The 22,919-nt window shown below is 35.5% G+C and overlaps 1 protein-coding gene and 1 pseudogene across 19 annotated transcripts in view; both read right to left on the bottom strand.

Moving 5' to 3' along the window:
* NCAM1 (neural cell adhesion molecule 1) overlaps positions 1–22,919 on the bottom strand; it is a 341,199-nt gene that overhangs the window by 284,435 nt on the left and 33,845 nt on the right. The window lies entirely within an intron of this gene.
* LOC120364798 (U7 small nuclear RNA) lies at positions 10,950–10,985 on the bottom strand (annotated as a pseudogene).

Here is a 22,919-nt window from a genome sequence, read left to right as displayed (position 1 = left end):
AACTCTAAATATACATGCACCCACCATCAGAACACCTAAATATATAAAGCAAATGTTGACAGATCTCAAGGGAAATACAGAAAGCAATACAATATTGATAAGAGACTTCAATATCCCACATTCAACAGTGGCTAGATTGTTAAAGAGAGAAAATCATGAAGGAAAAAGTGGAGTTGAACTACACATCAGACCAAATGGATCTCACACACATACATAGAACATTCCATTCAACAGCAAGAGAATATGCAGTGTTCTCAAGCACACATGGAATATTCTCCAGGACAGAACATATGTTAGGCCATGAAGCAAGTTTTAATACATTTATGGAGACTGAAATCATATCATGTATCTTTTCTAACCATGATGACATAAAACCAGAAAACAAAAATGGAGGAATTTTGAAAAATTCACAAAAATATGGAAATTAACCAACATGCTTTTGAACAACCAGTGGGTCAAAGGAAAATCAAAAGGGAAATTGAAAAATATCTTGAGACAAACAAAAAGGAAAACACAACTTACCAAAACTTATAGGATGCAGCAAAAACAGTTCTAAATGGAAAATTTAGAATAAATGCCTACATTGGAAAAGAAGAATGGTTTCAAGTAAACAACCTAATGTTATGCCTCAATGAACTAAAAGATTAAGAAAAAATTAAGTGCAAAGTGAGTCCAAAAAAAAAGCTATAACAAAGAGGACAGCAAAAATAAATAAAATAAAATGTATACTAGAAAAACATTAAACACCAACAAACTAAGTTAGTTTTTTTGAAAGATAAAAATTGACAAAAGTTTTGCTAGGCTAACTTTAAAAAGAGAGAATGAAATAAATAAAGTCAGAAATAAAAGAGGAGACATTATACCAAATACCATGAAAGTAAAAAGGATCCTAAGATACTACAATGAAGATTATATGCCAACAAACTGGATGACCTAGAAGTAAATTCCTAGGAACATATAACCTATTAATAATAAATTATGAAGAAACAGAAAATGTGAACAGACAAGTAACATGTAAACATATTAAATCAATAAGTAAAGATCTCCCATCAAAGAAAAGCCCAGTACCCAATGGCTTCAGTGGGGAATTCTACCAAACATTTAAAAATAAACATAAAAACAAATCCTTCTCAAATGCTCCCAAAAAATTAAAGAGGAGGGAATACTTCCAAACTCATTTTACTAAGTCAGCATTACCCTGATGTCAAAACCAAACAAGGACACTACAAGAAAAGAAAATTACAGGTCAATATTCCTAATGAATATACATACAAAAATCCTCAGCAAAATACTAGCAAACCTAACTCAACAGTACCTTAAAAGGATAACTCACCATAATTAAGGGGATGTATCGCTGGGGGAAAAAAAAAGCATAGTTCAACAGATGCAAATCAATAAATGTGATATACTACATTAAAAGACTGAAAGACCAAAACCATAAGTTCATCTCAATAAGTTCAGAAAAAGCATTTGACAAAATGCAACATTCTTTTGTGAATAAAAACCCTCAACAAATTAGGGATAGAAGAACTGTATCTTAACCCAATAAAGGCCATATATGTTAGCCCACAGCTAACACCACACTTAACCATGAAAAGCTGAAAGCTTTTCCTCTAAGATCAGGAACAAGATATAGATGCCTATTCTTACCACTTCTGTTTAAAATAGCACTGAAAGTCCTAACCAGAGCAATTAAATAAGAAAAAATGAAATAAAGACATCCAAATCTGCAAGGGAGAAATTAAATTGTTACTATTGCACATAACATAATCATATATATATATATATATATATATATATATATATATATATATAAAACCACTAACGATTCCCCCAAAAGGCTGTTAGAACTAATGAGCACAGTCAGTGAAATTGCAGTATACAAAATCAACATACAAAAATCAGTAATATTTCTATACACTAACAACAGACTATCTGAAAAAGAAATCTAAAAACAATCTCATTTAGAATCGCACCAAAAATATAAAACACTTAGGAATAAACTTAACTAAAAAGGTAAAAAAAATCTGTAAACAGAAAACTATACAATATTGAGGAAAGAAATTGAAGAAAACACAAATAAATGGACAGGCATCCCATGTTCATGGACTGGAATAATTAATACTGTTAAAATGTCCATACTACCAAAAGTCAACTACAGATTCAATGCAATCACTGTCAAAACTACAATAACATTTTCCACAGAATAGTATGAAAATCTTAAAATTCATGTAGAGCAAAAAAGATCCTGAATAGCCAATGTAATCCTAAGCAATAACAACAAAGTTGAAGGCATCACCTAGCTGATTTCAAAATTTTCTTCAAAGTGATAATAATCAAAACAGTATGGTACTGGCAAAATAAAAAAAAAAAAAGAAAAGATGACAAAATACATAGACCAATGGAATAGTACAGAAAACCCAGAAATAAACCCAAGGATATGTGGCATTACATGCATTATGTGGCATTGTATGCCCTAATTTTCAACAAGGGCACCAAGAAGACATAATGGGGAAAAGACAATCTCTTCAGTAAATATCCACATAGAAAAAAATGAAATTGGATACTTATCTTACACCATACACAAAAATCAACTCAAAATGAATTAAAGACCTGAAGCTATAAAACTCTTAGAAGAAAGTATGGGGGAAAGCTCCTTGACACTGGTCTTGGCAATGATTTTTTTTAAAAAACAGGATACCAAAACCACAGGTGACAAAAGCAAAAATAAACAAGTGGGAGCACATCAAATTAAAAAGCTTCTGCACAGCAAAGGAAACAATTAAAAATAGAAAAGGAAGTCTATGGGTTGGGAGAAAATATTTTCAAACCATTTATCAGATAAGGCATTCATATTCAATATACATAAGGGACACATAAACTGAACAGCCAAAGAAAATGAATAAACCAATTTAAAAATGGGCAAAGGATCTGAACAGACATTTTTTTCTAAAAAGACATAAAATTGACTAACAGATACTGTATACAAAAAGGTGCTCAACAACACTAATCATTAGAAAAATAAGAATCAAAACCACAATAAGAAAGCATCTCACACCTGTTAGGATTGCTTTTGTCAAAAAAACAAGAGATAACAAGTGTTGGTAACCATGCAGAGAAATGGTAGCCATTGTACATTGTTGGTGGGCATGTAAGACTCTGCAGCAACAGTAGAAAGTAGTATGGAGGTTCCTAGAGAAATTAAAAATAGAACTAATATGACCCAGCAATCCCTCTTGTGGATATATACCCAAAGGAAATGATCACCAAAATATTTGCACTCTTATGCTCACTGAAGCATTATTCACAATAGCCAAGTTATAGAAAAAACTTAAGTAACTATTGACAGTTGAAGAATTTTAAAACTGTGGTGTGTGTGTGTGTGCATGTGTGTGTGTGTGTGTGTGTGTGTGTGTGTGTGTGTAATGGAATATTATTCAGCCTTTAAACAGAGGGACATGAAAGCAATATAGATAAACCAAGAGGACATTATATTAAGTAAAATAAGCCAGACACAGGAGGAAAATACGGCACAGTCTCATTTATATGTGGATTCTAAAACAAACAAAATTACATACATAGAAACAGAGTAGCATAGTGATTATCAGTGCAGGGGTCAGGAGATGAGCTAATAGGAAGATGTAGGTCAAAGGGTACAAAGTTGAAACTACAGAAGATGAATAAGTCTACAGACCTAAAGCACCACATGATGACCAGGTAATAATATTGTATTATATAATGGAAATTCCCTAAGACAGATTTTATGACTCTATTCACTATAAATATAAAAATGCATACATACATAAAGGTGACTATGCGAGACAACGAATATGTTACTTTGCTTGACTGTAGTAATCACTTGTTATGTACATGTATATCAAAACAGAGTTTACACCTTAAATATTAAATTTAAGGTGTAAACACTGTTTAAAGGTGTAAACACACTTTACACCTTAAATAAGTAAATAAATAAGGAAATCCTGCAGCCAACACATTCCAAGTTGATGAAGAGGATGGTCATTTGACCAATTACTGGCACGACACTTGTATTTCTCCATTTGGCTATCATGATAAAGCAATATAATTTCCATTTTCAGTCTGGAAATCCTGACAAAGACAGAAGTGAGTTCTGATACAACCTGTCCTTAGTGAACCCACACAGATCCTGGCTTTCTTCTCTGGGATCCCATGTCATCTGCTTAATTGTTCATTCTTAAAACTTGTCTAGGAGGCCGGGTGCGGTGGCTCAAGCCTGTAATCCCAGCACTTTGGGAGGCCGAGGCAGGTGGATCACGAGGTCAAGATATCGAGACCATCCTGGTCAACATGGTGAAACCCTGTCTCTACTAAAAATACAAAAAATTAGCTAGGCATGGTGGCGTGTGCCTGTAATCCCAGCTACTCAGGAGGCTGAGGCAGGAGAATTGCCTGAACCCAGGAGGCGGAGGTTGCAGTGAGCCGAGATCGCGCCATTGCACTCCAGCCTGGGTAACAAGAGTGAAACTCCATCTCAAAAAAAAAAAAAAAAAAAAAAAAAAAAAAAAAAAAACTTGTCTAGGATGGGCATCAAGTTCCCCCATCTTCCTCAGGGAAGAATTCACCCCCTTTCCATTTGAAACAAAATCAGGATTTTTGTTCTTTTCATGATTTCTCAAAATCATTTTCTGTGGCTGTCCATGGATTTATTACAAATTCTCCTGGTATCCTGGAATATACTTTCACTAATGCCTAAAAATTTAAAATCAATGAGAACTATATAATCTTTCATCTATCAGCTACATTGTTACCAAAAGCACTAAAAGATTAAAGAAAAAAAAAAACAAGAAATTGGTATGGACTGCAAACAAACTTCTTCATTAAAACAGAGCCAGAGAGAATTAAAAAGAGAATAAGAATTCAAAGCAGCACCACGATATAAAAATGGCAGCTCTGTGGTTTTAATTCTTTTTGAAAATATACAAAACAGTAACTTGCTTAAATGACTTGGTGCGGCTTTTTAATAACTATTACATATAAAAAGTGTCCATCTTCAAAATGTAAGTGCTTAGCTAGTTTCCGTCCCTGGTCCTCTTTGCTTCTCTCTCTAAAAGAACTTATCCTTCAAGAGCCATTTACTACTTAAATGATTACAGTTTTATGTCTGTAATATGATCTCTCCTAAAAACTGTAGACTTCAATTTCCAGAAGTATACCTGGCTTTCCTTCCTAGATAGTCCACTTTAATCTCAGGGTCACCTTGCCCAAGCCAAACTATTACCTTTCTAAAACAATTAAAAGTCCTCATTTCCACTTCCCCAATTCTGTTGCTAATGACATTTACTCTGACCATGTGTCTCACCTGAAATCTAAATCATCACCATTCTTTTCTCTTCCAAATCCACATCAGTCACTAAGTTCATCAGTCTTACCTTTGTAGTATTTCTTGCCTTCCTTAATGCCTTCCTTTACATTTCACAATCAGAACTCCAGTTCCACCTCCCATCACCTCACACAGCAGCTATAGGAGTTCCTTCTACTACCTCTCTCCCCATTACTGGTTTTCTAGATTGTAATCTCCCCCAACTTCCAAAAGAAGAGCAACAAATCCAACTTTCCAGAACATGCTCTCATCAAGTCATTGATGGGATGACAATCTACTGCTTCCAATGACCTCCCAACTACCCCATCTGATGAGCAAGGCCATCCCCAGTTCTTGTTTACTCACTGCCACCAAACCTTTGCATACATTCCCAGTTAGCACTCTTTTTACAATTGAATTCAGTTATATCTATTCTTCTTTTAAATCTTAGCTCTTAGTCAAAGGCATAACTACCTACAGGGAGCTCAGAGTGAAACTGAACCAACTCTGACAATTTGTACCTATGTGTAAGACCCTTTGCTAGACACTGTAGAGGATATGAAGATTTGCATTTTGGTTAATCCAGACAAAATATAACATCTTATAGGGAAATGCATTCCAATTGCCAAGGTAAGTTACAAACTTCTTGGGTGGCAGGCAGGGGCAGGGGGGAATCACATTACAGGCTTGCTGCCACCTTTATCATAAAATAAGATGTCTGTCTGAACAGGCACCTCAAAACTTGTTTACTTGAATAAATATTGAACCCTAAAAAAATGAGAGCCACCTAATGAAAGTCAACAACGAATTTTATTCAAATGCAGAAAACCTTTGATCTTTAACCTCCATCTGTATATCTAAGATGTCTTGTTTTTAAAGACAGATTCTTATGTGAGATGTCTGCAAATTTTGCTTTAAAGAAGCCAAATAGGCTGGGCGTGGTGGCTTATGTCTGTAATCCCAGCACTCTGGGAGAACGAGGCAGTGGATCACCTTACATCAGGAGTTCAAGACCAGTCTGACCAATATGGTAAAAACCCCGTCTCTATTAAAAATAAAAAAAAAATTAGCCAAGCATGGTGACAGGAACGCAGTCCCAGCTACTCCAGAGGCTGAGACAAGAGAGTTGCTTGAACCCAAAAGGCAGAGGTTGTAATGAGCCAGGATCGTGCCACTGCACTCCAGCCTTGGGCAACAGAGCAAGACTCCGTCTCAAAAAAAAAAAAAAAAAAAAAAAATTAAATAAAATGAACTTTCAAAGATTCTTAATTTCTTATGGGTTAACTCCTTGTTAACTCCTTGTTAACTCATGGCTCCTCTAAGTGATTGTAGGAATAGTTGCATCAAACATCAAAGCATCCCAGTGAAAAATTCATAAGCAATCTTACAGCAGTTCCAGTTAGCTCAAAACCACTAATACAGATTTCTGCTTTTAGTGAAAGAGCAGTCCCATAAGATATTTTTTACCAGTGTTCTAGAAAAGCAATGTGGTGTTAGCCCAACACAATACATGCTATCTAAGAATTATGTAACCATTTTCATATTAATCACCATAGGATTATCTAATAAATATTTTATTTAAGACCACTGAGAAGGACATTTCACACAACAAGAAATACATCTTAAATCCATCTTAACCTTGCTTTAAAATGCAACCATATGTATTGTGTCCCACTTTATGATTAATGGGACAAAAACCAAACACTTTTCTTCTGCAATTCATGAAGGAAAGATTACAAAATACTGGGAAACATCATTTCGTTTTTCTCTATGCACAGAGAATGAAATGATAAGCCTTAAGCTATCAAAATGGTGGAGATGAGGGGAACAGATTGGCAATCAATGCATACAACATAAGATAATACTGTAATAATATGGTAAAGTTATTAGGTATGTGAAAGGGGTGATTCTCCTCTATACTCTCTTATCCTGAGTAACAGCTCTGCAAAATAGAAGTGAAAATTTTCCCCAGTCAAAACACATAAATGGAAGACATAAATGTTTCCTCTCTCCTAGAAGGCAGACAGAAGCAGATGTTTCCAGGGGCTAGGCATTTTCCTTTTTGCCAGGGGTAATCTTAGCATGCTCACATTCAATAGTTCTTTTAGGAATATCCAAATAAAATCATTTTAGCTATTCTCATGAAGATGCAGTACCCACAACCTAAAAGTTAGTCAGAATTAAGGATAAATATTAACAAGTGCTAGCATTAAAATCAAACTTCATAGGGATAAAAGACTACACAATGGGTACAGTGTACACTCCTCCTGCGACAGGTGCACCAAGCTATCAGAAATCACCGCTAAAGAACTTATCCTTGTAACCAAAATCCACCTGTGCCCCCAAAACCATTGAAAAATAAATAACTCTTCATGGTTACAAACAAAGAGCTAACACAATAAAGGATCTCACATTACTAAAATGCTGAATCAAGGCTCAGCCATGTTGTAGTATGTGTCAGAACTGCATTCCTTTTTATTTGCCAATAATGTTTTATTGTATAAATATAACACATTTTTTGGTCCATTCATCAATTGATGGACATTTAGGATTTTTCCATTTTTTGACTATAACTAATAATGTTCCATGAACATTAGCATACATGTTTTTATACAGGCATATGTTTTCACTTCTCTTGGCAGAGCAGAACCGATGGTTCACATGGTAACTCTGTTTAAGAACAGACACTTGTTTTCCAAAGAGGCTGCAGCACTTTGATTCCCATCAGCAATGTTTGAGGGTTCCAATTTTTCCACATCATCATTAACACTGTTGTTATCTGTCTTTTTGAAGTCTAGCCATCCTAGCGGGTGTGAAGTGGTATCTTACTGTGGCCTTGATTTACATTTCCCCTGATGGTTAATGACGTTGAGCGACTTTTGGCCATTTGTGCTTATGGGACATTTGTATATGTTAGCTATGGATTTTTCACAGATGTCCTTTATCAGAACAAGAAAGTACTTTCTATTCCTTGTTTAATGAGTGTTTTCATCCTGAAGGGGTATCGCATTTTGTCAAATGTGTTTTCTGAATTTGGAGATGATCATGTGGTGTTTGGTACTAGCTATTTTTGTTTTGCATACTTACGAAGTCTACACAATCCTAAAAATGTGTAATGCATTTCAGATATTTATAAAAAGGTTCCAATTTAAAGGAAGTATAAACCCTAAAAATTATATCTGTTAAACAAAAATTATAGGAGGCCATTGTTTTAGACTGAGCTTCTGCATCTGGCCCCAAAAGACCAGACCAAACCAAAATGGAGTCACTCAGGCTAAATGCCATGTAATCAAACTGAAACTTTAAAGAAGCCGATAGAGCCCAAAACAGACCAGTTTTTCCTGAAAACAGGAGATTCCTGTCAACCTGAGTCAGTGCAATAAAGAAGTCTCCTCTGCTTTAACTTGCAAAAAAGTCACTGGAAGTAAACTGACGTTAACCAGTTTTTTTTCTATGGTTGCTTCCTTGTTCCCACTTTCCAAACCCACTGTTCTGCCATTGCTCAGTGGGAGCTCTCGTTCTATTTTGTTGAATGGAAGCTGCCTCAATTCATGAATCACAAATAAAAGACAATTCGATTTATAACTAAATTTGTTATAATTTTGTCTTTTGACTTGTCTATAACAAACATTTGGAGAAGTATATCAGTAACATACTTTAGAAAAAAATTTATTATGAAACCTATATAAGGGCTTTTGAATGGTAAAAATTATAGTTTTCTTTTAAAATTCTATTGGTCCAATTTTTTATGGTCCTACTTTTTCCAACTACTTCTTGGCTACTTCTGTTCTTCAGAACAGCAACTGAAACACACACTCCACTCAAAATCTGTGGACCACTCTACATAAGCTCAAATTAAACACAATTTCCATGTAGTTGAATATTACAGAAAGCAATTCAAATAAAATAGAAATGGTATCATCAGAGGATCTGTATTCAACTTAAATAGCCAAATCCATACAACATTAAAGAAGATAAAAACAAGTACTTTCACAGATAGTTAAATATAGCTAAGCCAAGTGGTTTTAGGAAAACCTGCATGAAACCTTTTAACTCAGTTAACTACTTTCGAGTATTTAACAAAATCATTAAAAACAATAAGCTTTTTCTCCATAATTACACACAATCATTTTGTCAAAATACATGTACAAAGACAATGGCATATTTTCCCCTTTGCAAAATTCAAATTGTAAATGCCATATTCTGTGCAGAATTTTTCCAAAGATGCTAAAAATATGTAAAGTATATTAAAACAGTCCAAAGTAACAGATCTCCAAAATAATTAATTGTACATTTTGAGGTTTTAGAAACCGTACTGACTAATGTGGTTGCTGCTAGCTAGAACTAGGAGATAAGGAAAAGCTTTCATGAAGAATGTTTTACCATAGAGGAGAAACATTATAAGAAGCTCATCTTAAGACAGTCTTATTAAAAGAAAGGCTCACTAACATTAAGAACATTTCTTCTGTTTATTCTCCATATTTACATTCAACCACTGAGTCTTAAAATACAGTAAAGAAAAAGGCATGCCATTATTACAAAGATAATTTCAAAAATATCATTTAAAATCAATTTGGGGGACAAGTATCTTCCAGGCATTAACTGAATCACACATTTTCCAAAAACAATAACACTTATATACAATTTGCTTAATTTTGTGTTGCGTGTCCCCATCTCATCCCGCTCCCAAAACCCAAGCTACTTAGATTCAGATTTTTTGGTTCATGTTTAATTGTCCTGAGATTTCCAATATGGCAAATATTCCCAGAATTTCATTCTTACTCTTTTTGGATACGTAACAAGGAGAAAATGCTTACAAAATTACAGAGATGTACAAGAACATAAACTATTGCATCATAGAAAGATGAGTCACTTTCCTCTTCACCCCAACATTCAGGATCCTTACACACTGGGATTGCACCACAAGCAATGCAGTGGCCAAAAGGGACTCTTCTTCCACAAAACACTGCACTAATTCTCCAGCATTCAGCTTTTCCACTTGAATGGAATAAAAACCCTTTTGAGAACAACAATTACAATCCCCCCATTTTTTTTTTCTCAGGCGCACTATTGGACTTCTTAGTGCATGCACAATGCAAATAAGGCAAGCTTCCTTTCACAGAGTGATTAATATGCAAAGACAGCCTGCTTTTTTAGTAGGATGTGAAGAACCACCAACAAGCCTTTCTAAGCCCAGAGGTTTCTACAATTATTTCCACTGTTTATTTTTAAACAGAAGATTACACAATAACACCAAGCGCTGTAGCTCTAATTTGCCAATATTTTGTAAACAATGACAATTTAGATTTTTAAACCTTTTGTATCATATTTAAATCTATGGTCAACTATTGATTTCAGTGTATTAATTTTTTTTCCAAATCCAGAAAACTCGTTTATATGGGACAATATTCAGGCTATACTTTTTATTAAGAAACTGCACTTTATTTTTAAATAGTGAATGATTTGTCTGGCACAAACTTTTGGAAAACTTGGTGATTTTTAACATTTTTTATAAATTCCAAATGAAGACTAAGAACTGACATTTCCTTCATGGTAAAACAACAACAACAACAACAACAACAACAACAACAACAACAACAAAACCCAGAAAATCTGCTAGACAAATTCTAAAAGAGTTGTAACACTAGAAATTGTATTTTAATAGTAATCCATCTAACTTACTTGTACACTTACAAAGATTGCAACTTTTCTAAGGTATTGTTAAATTCAATATAAGACTGTTTTGATAAAAAAATTTAATAAAATGCATTCGATAAAACAATCCTACAAAGAAAATGTTATCTTTGTAGAGCAGATTAAACACATATGCACACTGAAGAAATATTTCTAATCACATTATTTCCTGGATGATTTTTTTTTTTTTTACCAAATTTTCCAAGAAAAAGCAAACCTATCTGATACAGCTGTTAGACCTTTCTTAATAAAGATTTCACTTGTCTCATCATTTTTGGTTTTGGGCTGTCTCCAAGCACAAAGTATCATGATGCAATTTTAATTGTAGAATTACCTGATATTTGCACTTAATATTTTAAGCAAAATATCATCAAAAACTCAAACATTTTGCTCTGTATATAATTTTTTTAAATCAATGCATTAAACATCAAAATGCAACTTTGATTTTTTACATTATTTTTTAAAAACTTCTATGGATATAGTTTTAAGATAAAATGTTACAAATGGATAAGACTTAACCATACCAAATTGCATTTCAGCCAAAATATTTCAAAAATATATGTAGATCAATACCTATCATGTTCTAAATCAAACCAATCTTCTTGCCAACAGTCCCAAATCCCAAGACATGTGATTCTAAACAGACAATGACATCTACATACTTTCAGGTTTTATAGAATAGATATTAGCATCATTTCAAGAACATCAGCAAGTCATTCAAGATATTTTTGTTTCCCTGTGAAGTTCCAGTGTCCAGCTAGTACAAGGCGCTATAGTACCTGGATTTTCCAGACAGCCACAGACATACAACCAACCCCATCAAATTCATCTGTAGGTTTAAATTGTTTTCCTTCTTTGTAGTTCTAAATTCTAAAAGTTCTCCCCCTTTGTACATTTAATAATTTTCAATTCCTAAAACTTTATAATTGAAAAAATATTGACTTATTTGATCTAGTCTATAAATCAAAAGATAAAAGTGCAGTCTAAATTCACAGCGAACCTCATCATTTTAAATCTCTTATGTTGAGCAAGTTAAAAGAGCATATAATTTTGTATATAAATTTATACTCATCACGAACAAGAAGTTTTATAAATGCATACATAAATTGTTAAAATAAATGCACATATTTATAATTTACATTTTCTTAAAACATGTCCAATTATACATTTATTATATAACTAAATAATTTTAACTAGGTTTTGTTTGTGAAAGCTATTCTCTTAATATTGCACATGGCAGCAAAATTATAACTCAGTAATATATTGATTTACCTCCCAGCAACTTCAAAATGGTCTACTGTGAATATCTCTAGAAAACCAAATAGTGAATGATTTTTCTGGTTTCTTATTTAGATACAAAACCACCCTTAAACACCTAAATCGATTACTGTGTAAAATGTATATGTTCTAAAAAATAATGCCTATGCCTAACTTGGCCATAAAGGAATACAAATAATAAAAATATTCCTTTTATGAGAAGGAAGGCAGGTGAATGAACTGCCTTCATGACCAGTTATCTTAATTGAGCCTGACTGGGAATTTAAATTCTGATTCCAAAGCCAATTTAGTTCAAAATGACCTCAAATGGTAATCTAGGGCAGTTAACTGACTCACTTTCAATCCCTTATCTTCAAAGAAAATCACATAATGTTCCTTTTTTTAATTGCATTATGACAGATGGTTTTCTTTGATGAAAATTTTAAATTTTAAACACGTGATGAGTCATTTTTAAGTTACATTCACAAAAGGAAAAAAAAAACTCTGAGAAAAGAATAAATAACTCTTAGTTATCATTTTCTGACATTTCAAGAAAGTCTTTTGTGTCATTCCACAGAAATAAATATTACAAGTATAAACAAAAAACTTTTGAACATGGTCTAGAATTTTTCACAAAGCTACTGAATGGTATTCATCTTTTACCTCCAACTCCTTGACCAACTACATAGAACATGAGAGTTATTCCATAAATACTGGCTTAAGTCAATGTTTCTAGTGAACATTTAACTACCCAACAAGTCTGGGATATAGCCACTTGCCAATGTATTTGTGAAATTGTTCTTGTTCTGATTTGCAAAATCACTGCCAAGTCCACATCTTTCTATCCAAGAAATGTGGAATCTCAGGCCACCTTGGAATCTCTTGAGAATGCTTCAGTTCAGAAAAGTTTCCTCAAACTCTTTAAATTGTGAATCCCCTGAAGTTTTCTGAACATTTCTCTGTTTGGGTCTTTGCCTTTGATGCACCCCTAGAGCATTTTCCTTTTCCTTTAGGAACTACAAGTTTCTTTGAGTCTCAACAATTCTATTCTAAAATGTGCAAGGTAAAAGATTTCAAAAGTCTGCTTTGGATTTTAGCAATTAGAAACCCTGAAAGAGATAGGTCATCACTGGGTCTGAATCAGCTACAAAATTAAAGCCAATGGACCCTCTCATACAACTAACTTCAAACACACACACACACACACACACACACACACACACACACACACACACACATACTGTAAGCTACAGGAGGGTGGCAGCCATATATCCCTTCTCCTATACTCCCCTCACCCCAGAAGAAGACTCAATTTTTATTAATAGAGAGGTTGAACCAGATGCACTTTTTCCTTGGGTATACGAGACTTTGTTGAGGGCAGAAGCACCTTACAGAAAACAGGAGAATTAAATGAAATCCTGACTACCAAAGAAAAAATACTGCCAATCCATTTCTTCCTATTCAGCTTAGAGAAAAACAATTGCCGGACTTAAACCCCACCTGCTGCAAAATTTTGGGTTCTCTTAAATCAACCAGTCCAAAAGTAAGTACTAATGAATAGTACACATGGATGTCCCCACTGGGTTTCTGGGTTTCTGCACAGTCATTCAGTATGACACCCCACACTGAGCCCCACAGCTTTCAGAGTCTCACTGTTTACTAATAGACAGCCAGGGATCATTAGAGTTTGAGGCGTTAAATGAAACAACATGAAACACAAAAGGAGACACTACAGCAAACTTAATAAAGAGGAATTCAGACAAAAAGAAACAGAAGTAAGAGAAATGTTTTAAACTCCTCAGCAATATGAAAGATATTGCATCAAGAAAGAAAAGGATGCTATGCTAGCTCTTCAGAGGCTTCTTTGCCTTCATTCTTCATGTTCCAACGAATCAAGATTGCCAGATAAGTGACTTCCAGATTAATGAAGTGTCACCAATATGATCTTTAGCAGCCACTATTATTTAAATATACTAAATTTTATGGCTCCACCATTATAGTGAATTGACAGGTTTGATATTAACCTTATGCAATGGAGAATCTAGAGAAACCAGCTTTAATTTTTTAAATATTACTTTTCTCAAAATCAAGATCTACTAGGCTTTGCTTTCACAGGAGGTAAAACAGCTCCACAATTAAGCAAGGCATTGCCAGCTCAGTTGCAACTCATGGTGATACTGAACTCTCAGAAAATGAAAAATAAGTGGAAAATGCGATTCTCATTAAAATCAATATTTAAATCCAACACCAATTGTATATCCCGTCACTGTGAACTTCAGCAGAAAGAAAGCAAACAGGAAAAAAAATCACTAAGCTCACTATGTGCCAGACGGTTGTATATAAAACTACCTCATTTCGTCCTCACAATAACCCTATTAGTTGGGTATTATCCCTGATTCACACCTAAATAAACTGACTGTTGGAGATTAAATAACTGGCTCAAGGTCATGAAAAGCAGAAGAGTCACAGTTCAAAATATAGGTTTGATACCAAAGGTCCATGAAGCACCCCACGCAGTATGCATAGCCTCCAACACCAAAAGTAGATACTAAACTCAGGAAGAAAGATAATTTATCATTATCAACCCAAATCAAAGAGCTCACATTGGATCTCCCTCTTCTTATGCCCGTGATAACAGACCTTTAAGGCTGCTGAAAGTACACCTGAAAGTGTACTCTAAGTCCAATTCTCATATAGCAATTGCAGCTTAACTGGTGACTGGAAGCATCTCATGTGAACAGAATGGATGCTCAAATTGAAAAAGGATAAAAGAACATTAGAAAAGTAATCAGTCACTCATTTGCTGATCTGAAAAAAAAAAACCACATCCAATTTGTGACATGTAGAACAAGCTTCAAAAGATTTTGCTATAGATGCATTTTTTTAAAAGGTCTAGAAATAAATGTATGAATACCATGGGCAATGATGTATCTAAAAATAATCAACTCATATGATAAATGAAGTCACTGGGGAAAACCCCTAACTTTATTCATTTCCTCTGGCGTGAAATTGTCCTGCTGTCCTTTGCAAAGGTTGCTCATCAACTCTCCCCTCCCTCTGTCTCTTTTCCATGGTGATGCCCAGGCACCTTCATGATGAAGCCATCACCTGACGTAGCAACCCTCCTTTCCTTCTTTCTTTGCCAAGTGTCCTGGACATCAGCTCTTCCTCAGTCTTTGACTCTAAGTAAATAACTTGAAATTCACCATTTAACTGAAATCCCTTTGACATCACCATGCTTCTCTGACACAAATCCCAAGTTTCTACTTAATTCTCACCTTCTTTATAATCTTAACCACCCTAGGTACTGCTGCCCTTGTTTTCACTGCACTATTTGTTTTGCAAAGCAGTATGAGCTCATTATCAAAAACTTCGACAGCATAAATAGAGATTTGCCTTCTCCCAATCTTCATTATAGAATGAGTGAAAGAGTTGTTTTTTTTTTTTTAATAAGATTGGGATCATACCTATATATATACTGTTTGTTTCCAACTTTTTTCCACTTCACTTTATTATACTTTCCTAACCTAGGCATTCCTACCACTAAGCTCTGGTTCTCTTCATTTGTTCACTATTACCTTCTGAATTATAGGCAAGATAACATTCTGTGTGCTACATAAATACCGCCACATAAATATTTGTGGGTGTGATAAAAATCCCACAAAGCACTGAACATAACTCATGGTGTTTTTCTCCCCACCGAAATAATATAAAAATATAGACTACTACCATCTTTAAGTCTTTGTCTCTTTAACTGGGCTTCCCCCAGTCACCTCCCAAACATAGAACACACATACTTACCTCATCCACCCTTCCACTCAGTGGAGCTAAATTCTTCCTTCAAAGTCTGCTTCAACTCTCACCTAACATTGTACTAGTTCTCTGGTGTCTGCATGCTCATTTCATTCCCTGAAGCTTATAAATTTAAAGAGCTTTCTCTCTCCCCATCATCTGCCATTTGGGATCTATCATCCACCCTTGCTGGTTGCTTTACTATTTCTAACATCTCAGCTACACCCCTTTTATCCTTATCCAAAGTCATTACAAGTGTATCTTTCCAAAATTATCTGCTTTAGAAAATATATCACAGTTGGGTTTCTTTAATCTAACAAGCACCTCTGGCAGTACATACAATTTGATTTTTATATAATTTTTCGGCTGCTGTCTACTAATAAAATGTACAGCTTAACCACCCCCTGGTTCCAAGGCAGTATTTATCCTGACTCTGAAATGTTAAGTGCCTCATATTTTGGCTATAGAAGCCACCTGGTATTCCCAGTTATCTTTTCATTCCCAATCAGACAGAAAGCTCTGTAAGGTCAAAGTACCATATTTAGGGCACAGTGGTATGTATCTTCAATTCCAGCTATGGCTGAGGCAGGAGCCCAGGAGTTTGAGGCCAGCCTGGGCAACACAATGAGATACCATTTCAAAAAAAGGTATAATATTTACAGTTTGATTTGTTTTGTTTTTTTCACACCCTGTAGTTAACTGACTGCTTAGATGCTCAATACGTAATTTTGCTGTCATTTCTTCCTCCTATCCCTCACAACCCATTCCGTTTCTACTCTATACCTTCTGATGTACTCCCTCCACTATACTGTGTCACCCTCTTTGATGCTACATTCTTCCTTCGACAACAGTAGCTTCCCAACTGTTTTGACCTGAGCCAAAAGAATGTTTTCCATCACAACCAAGTTACATATTACACACACACACACACACACACACACACACAGAGAGAGAGAGAGAGAGAGAGAGAGAGAAATTGAAGTACTCAAAGCATGCTTATCCTTATATAAAACACACTCTTTTCCATTCCACTTCTCTTTTCCTCCTTCTTTCCCTCCTTCCTCCCTTCCTTCTTTCTTTTTCAATGTATATAGAAGTCCATTAAATAGATTTCATCATCCATAGTTTGAAAAATACTGACCTACAAGTTAAGGTATTAGGAGGCCCAAACTTTTTCTAAAACCTAACCTGACTCTTAATTTCTCCAGCATATTGGCAGTATCATGATTATTTCATTTCCTTGAGTCTATAACTTTAAAGATCTTTATCCATCTCAGTCACCTACATTTGGGAGCTATCATCCTCCCTTGGTTGCATTACTATTTCTAACATCTCAGCTATGCCCCTATTATCCTTATCCAAAATCATTACAAGTATATCTTTACAAAATTATCTGCTTTAGAAAATATACCACAGTTAGGTTTTTTTTAATCAAAAAAAGCACCTCTAGCAGTACATAAAATTTGATTTTTATGTAATTTTTCAGCAATGTGTCAACTAATAAAATGTACAGCTGTGAAATATTCTATTTGCAATGCATTTCCCACATATTATCTTATTTTGTTCTTATAGTCAAATGAGGAAGTTACAGATCAAAGAGTTTATGTAACTGCTATAAATTTACTTGGCTAGTTAGTAGCAGAGCAACTTCTTGAACCCAGATATTTTGACTCTAAGTCTAATGCTATCCTGTCCCCACATACAAGTGCTCCTGCTAATTATGCAAGATACTTTCATTGGACTTCATTCGCCTCCAAGTCAACTTTATTTTTTTTTAATTTCAATTTTATATTTTATCTTTTTATTTTTTATTTTTTATTTTTATTTTTATTATATGTATATATTTTTATTGCGTTTCAGGCTTTGGGGTACATGTGAAGAACATGCAAGATTGTTGCATAGGTACATGCATGGCAATGTGGTTTGCTGCCTTCCTCCCCATCACCTATATCTGGCATTTCTCCCCATGTTATCCCTCCCCAACTCCCCATCCCCCGCTGTCCCTCCCCTAGTTTCCCCCCACAGACCCCAGCGTGTGATGCTCCCCTCCCTGTGTCCATGTGTTTTAATTATTCAACACCCGCCTATGAGTGAGAACATGCGGTGTTTGATTTTCTGTAATCATGTCAGTTTGCTAAGAATGATGGTTTCCAGGTTTATCCATGTCCCTACAAAGGACACCAATTCATCGTTTTTTATGGTTGCATAGTATTCCATGGTGTATATGTGCCAGACTTTCCCTGTCCAGTCTGTCGTCGATGGGTCCAAGTCAGCTTTAACTGGCTTCCCTTCTCCTAGCACCATCCAGTTGATGTTTCACACAGCAATAAAAATCCTTTCATTGGCCCTTCATTTTGTCTGACCACCATACTGGATGCTATACAAAACCAGAATTCTCTTTGAGTGCTACAAGGAACTCTATCAATTTCTTCCTACTTAACTTTCTGCTAATTCCCAGCTAGTCCCAAACACAGAGCCTGGCACAGCACATGTTCAGCTGCTATTGCTGACTATCCTCTTAAACATTATATATATTTTAAATTTCTCTAACAGCTCCAGCAGCACCCCTCTCCTTTGCCTGATGTTTAAGATTCAAATATGGCTTGCCCCAAGATCCAGCCTTGAACTGCTCTTCAGTAACAATTCTTTGGCCAGATCCATCTCATCCTATAGGAAACAGGCCCTCTTTCCCTATTTATTTTCATATCTGCAAAGGTCCAGATCAAGTTCTAGCTTTTTCTGTTTGCTTGTTTTGAGACAGAGTTTAGCTCTTGTTGCCCAGGCTGGAGTGCAATTGGCACCATCTCTGCTCAACACAGCCTCAGCCTTCCAGGTTCAAGCGATTCTCCTGCCTCAGCCTCCCAAGTAGCTGGGATTACAGATATGTACCACCAAGCCTGGCTGATTTTTTGTATTTTCAGTAGAGACGAGGTTTCTCCATGTTGGTCAGGCTGGTTTCAAACTCCCAACCTCAAGTGATCCACCCGCCTTGGCCTCCCAGAGTGCTGGGATTACAGGCATGAGCCATTGCACCAAGCCGAATTCTAGCTTTTCTATACGTTTTTTTCTTTTTTTTCTCAGACATTAAAACCAATCAACATGATTTTTGCCTCTCAGTTTTCCCAGCTATTACCTGTCTGCCTCATTAGGGCACTTATTCATATAACATCTTTCATGGTTTCTTTGCAGTTTGAACTAAGTAAAAGTTCTTCCTCCCCAACCACCTCAAAGTTTCTGTAGGGTCGGTATAGTAACCTTAAATGTATTTTGTTTTTCCTCTCAGCCTCTAGCATAGAACTTTGTATATCATATTCAAAGTACTATATACCCCTTTTTAAACAAACATTTCAAATAAAAGCTCTGCCCATGGGAAACTTTTTTAAAGCACATAATGAGTACATACTTTATAACTGCTCTACATATGTGGTTTTATTTCAGCTAACCAAGACCCATAAGGGAGGTGTCATTAAGCCCATTTTACAGATACAGAAACAGTCTCAGAATGACAGCAACTTGCAGAATGGCAGAAGGGTTCCTTCAGACCACAGCTCTGAATACTGCCCCTCCACCACATCACTCCCCACTCATTCTGGTCAGATTCAGTCCAGAAGCCACAGGAACTCCTGTTTGTTGGCACATGTTCAGATGCTATATGTATTCAAATTATTCTTGCTTTAGAAAAGGATAAAATACAGCCAACCAAGGCAAGTTATGGTACCAGCCCCACCTGCTTAAGTCACTTAACCTTTCTCAGTCTCAGTTTCCATTTAAAGACTTACAATCTGGACTTGCAGAATTTTTTTCCTCCATGTCTCTGGCTACTCCTCCCCACTACTCTTACACTCTTCCCCGTGCACAACCAGATTCATGTTTCAACCACTGCTCAGGGTGTCTTCTCTGCCCAAATCAACGCTTCTTCCTGCTCTATCCAATGAAAGCAACTCTTCCCCAAGCCCAGCTCAAGGGAGTCCCAGGCAGAATTAATTGCTTCCTTCCTTGTGGTCCAACAGCGTGAACACTCTATTTATAAGTATAGAATGTCTCTCTCCCCTCCTTCCAGGTGGTAAGCTCTAAAGGCAGATACATATTTTCCTGGACTTTATAATGCGAAACCCCGCACAATTCCTGAGGCTATCTGACCTTCTCCAGACTTCACGAAGGTTTGTTGAATTAAGGAATTCAGGAATGTTTGTTGTAATTCAACGTTTGTTGAATTAAGCAGTCAATCAATCATGCCCTAAAATGAGAATACCATCTGTTCTTCCTACTTCACAGTTGTTTAAATGTTACATCCTCACCTCCCCAACCACGTAATCCCCCTTGATAATCTCTCATCCTGGGTTTTTTTATATTTCTATCTGAATATATAATTATAAAAGTGTGTGTTACTTTTTAATGTCTATATTTCTCTGTACTACTAGACTGGAAACTCCATGAAAACAGGGATGATGTATATTTAGTTTGCCACTGTATTCCCAGCACCCAGCACAGAGTATGTACTCAATAAATATTTACTAAATAATTAGTGTGAAGATTAAATGCATATCAAAGTGTTTTGTAAACCATAACGTGATGATTAAGATATAATTATTGGTATTATATATCTAGTTTGTCTCCTTTTAGTTAGCTAAAACAAAATCTTCAGTCTCCTCTCCAATATCATATGCCTTTAGTTGGCAAAACTACTTTTTGCCCTGCCAATCGGGCACTTATGTCTCACTCATTTGAATAATAATAGCAATTGCTTTATTTTCTTCTAGTTAGTAATTTACAAGAATATAGGCAGTGAGGAATATCAAATCAGCTCAGATCTTACTTAAGATTTTCTGTCAAATAAAAGTGAAATACTTAATTCAAAAAATGACTATGACTTCAATGCATAATTCTAATCTTCAAAGCACTACATAAACAAACTCTATGAGGTCCACGTTTAATAAACTGGAACAATGAGCTTATATTTCCAAGCAAGTGGGTCCAAGTGGACCAAAGGATAGTTGCTAAAGCAGGGCAAGAAGTTTTCAGGATTCCTCAATTGCATGGCCTCCTTCCAAGGCTCTGGGGGACCGGGACTTGGCAATGTGTTCTCATGGTTATGTATTCAACCAAATTTTGCAAAAGCAAGAGAGTTTTGCATTTTCCTTAAAGAAGTACCTCAAAATTGTATACCTCTGAGGCCCCACAAAACCTAGATCTATCCTTGTGCCGATGGTTTTCAACCTTATAATCAGGCCATTTTTCTCTGTAAAGCATTCACAACCAATATGGAATTGCAGGCATATTTAGTAACCAATTTTTTAAGCCTAGTTGTAATCTCTGAAGGAGTCATGTTATCATAATACCTTTCTTAAAATACTTCTTTAAAAAGGGCACTATGTCTAAATAATTATTTTTCTAGATCCATATATATCCTTCTTCCTCATTAATAAACACTGCTTACATGCACTGAAGTCCTAGGATCTCTAAAATATTTATAACTCTAATAGGCATTACTAATTCTCCAGTCTCACGGAAGAGGAAACTGAAACTTGGACGAATTAAATCATTTGTCCAAGATCAGACAGCTAGTAAGGGATATGTCTGGGGTTTCAACCTAGGGTTATCCACCTCTCTTACTCTAGTCTCTCCTACTCCCAGGGTTTCCTGACAGCAGGAATTATGTCATCTCACTCCTTTAATTCCCCACAGAGCAGATGATAAAATGCTGGCACTCAATAAATGTATTTAATCAACTATTTAAGAGAATGCCTAATGTAATACCATCTCAAACAGTGTGATATTACTATGACTATTCTTAAATGATGAGGTAATCAGATACCAAAGGAGGAGATTAATGTACAACAAAAGGCATTTTACACCTTATCTCAGGAATGACACCAAATAGAAAACGGAAGATCAGCTGTTACCAGTGTTTACAGTTACAAATCAAAAAGTCCTCAGAGTACAAGTGGAATATAGGTTACACAGAAGCCTTTTAAATCATATCAGCCATGCAATCTTTGAATTCAAGAAAGTGTTACATGTATTTGGAAGAAAAAAGAATGCATAATGGGTTTATTACAATCTGTTTTTCAAAAGCACACATACACAAGATAAACCAAATGGATTATCCCTTTAGTGCAGTCCTCTTGGAGTTTCCAATTGCTTAGAAGCTAAATTAATACTGCAGTAAAGGAAAAGTGTGCCCACCAACTGAAAATCCGTTAACTCAGTGGCTGCATGTGGACATGGCCTGAGAGCGTTTTAAATGTAATGTATTGAAACTGCCTGAAAGGCCGTCATTTGGCACCCAGACCAACATCAAAAGGCAATGCTCCTAATGAGCATCTGCAGCTGAGAGACAGTATTTCAACAACATGAAATGAAAGGGCATAATGGCACCATGGCCAACGCCAAATAATTTACATCCCTTTACATCAGCAAATGGTTTTAAGGTTTGGCACCAAGAGTTAATAACAAAAGAGGCTAGAGGTAACAGGACTATGACCTTCAGACTGACTTTTGTATTTCTATTACCCCTACAGTAAGTAGTAAGTCTATCTACTCGTATTGTTAAAAATAGTTTCACTGCAATGTCTTCCAATATTAAGACCTCTGGAGCTCATAGAAACCCAATCATTAGGATTCAGAGAGGTCCTTGGGCATTTCCTCCTTCCTAAGGGGCCACCTCTTACAGTATTGCTCAGAGAATCATTGAGTATATTATGAAACGTATAAAATTCTCTTCTTTGGAATTTTACTTAGAATTCTTTCTTTTTAACCAAAGGAATCTTCACCTTAGTGATTTTTACTCAAAGCTCAAATGACCTCATATTATACAGCCGCATGATTAATATTTTCA

The sequence above is a fragment of the Saimiri boliviensis genome, chromosome 6 (assembly GCF_048565385.1).
Source record: "Saimiri boliviensis isolate mSaiBol1 chromosome 6, mSaiBol1.pri, whole genome shotgun sequence".
In the NCBI taxonomy this organism is placed as follows: domain Eukaryota; kingdom Metazoa; phylum Chordata; class Mammalia; order Primates; family Cebidae; genus Saimiri; species Saimiri boliviensis.
This window is presented reverse-complemented; position numbering and strand designations above follow the sequence as displayed.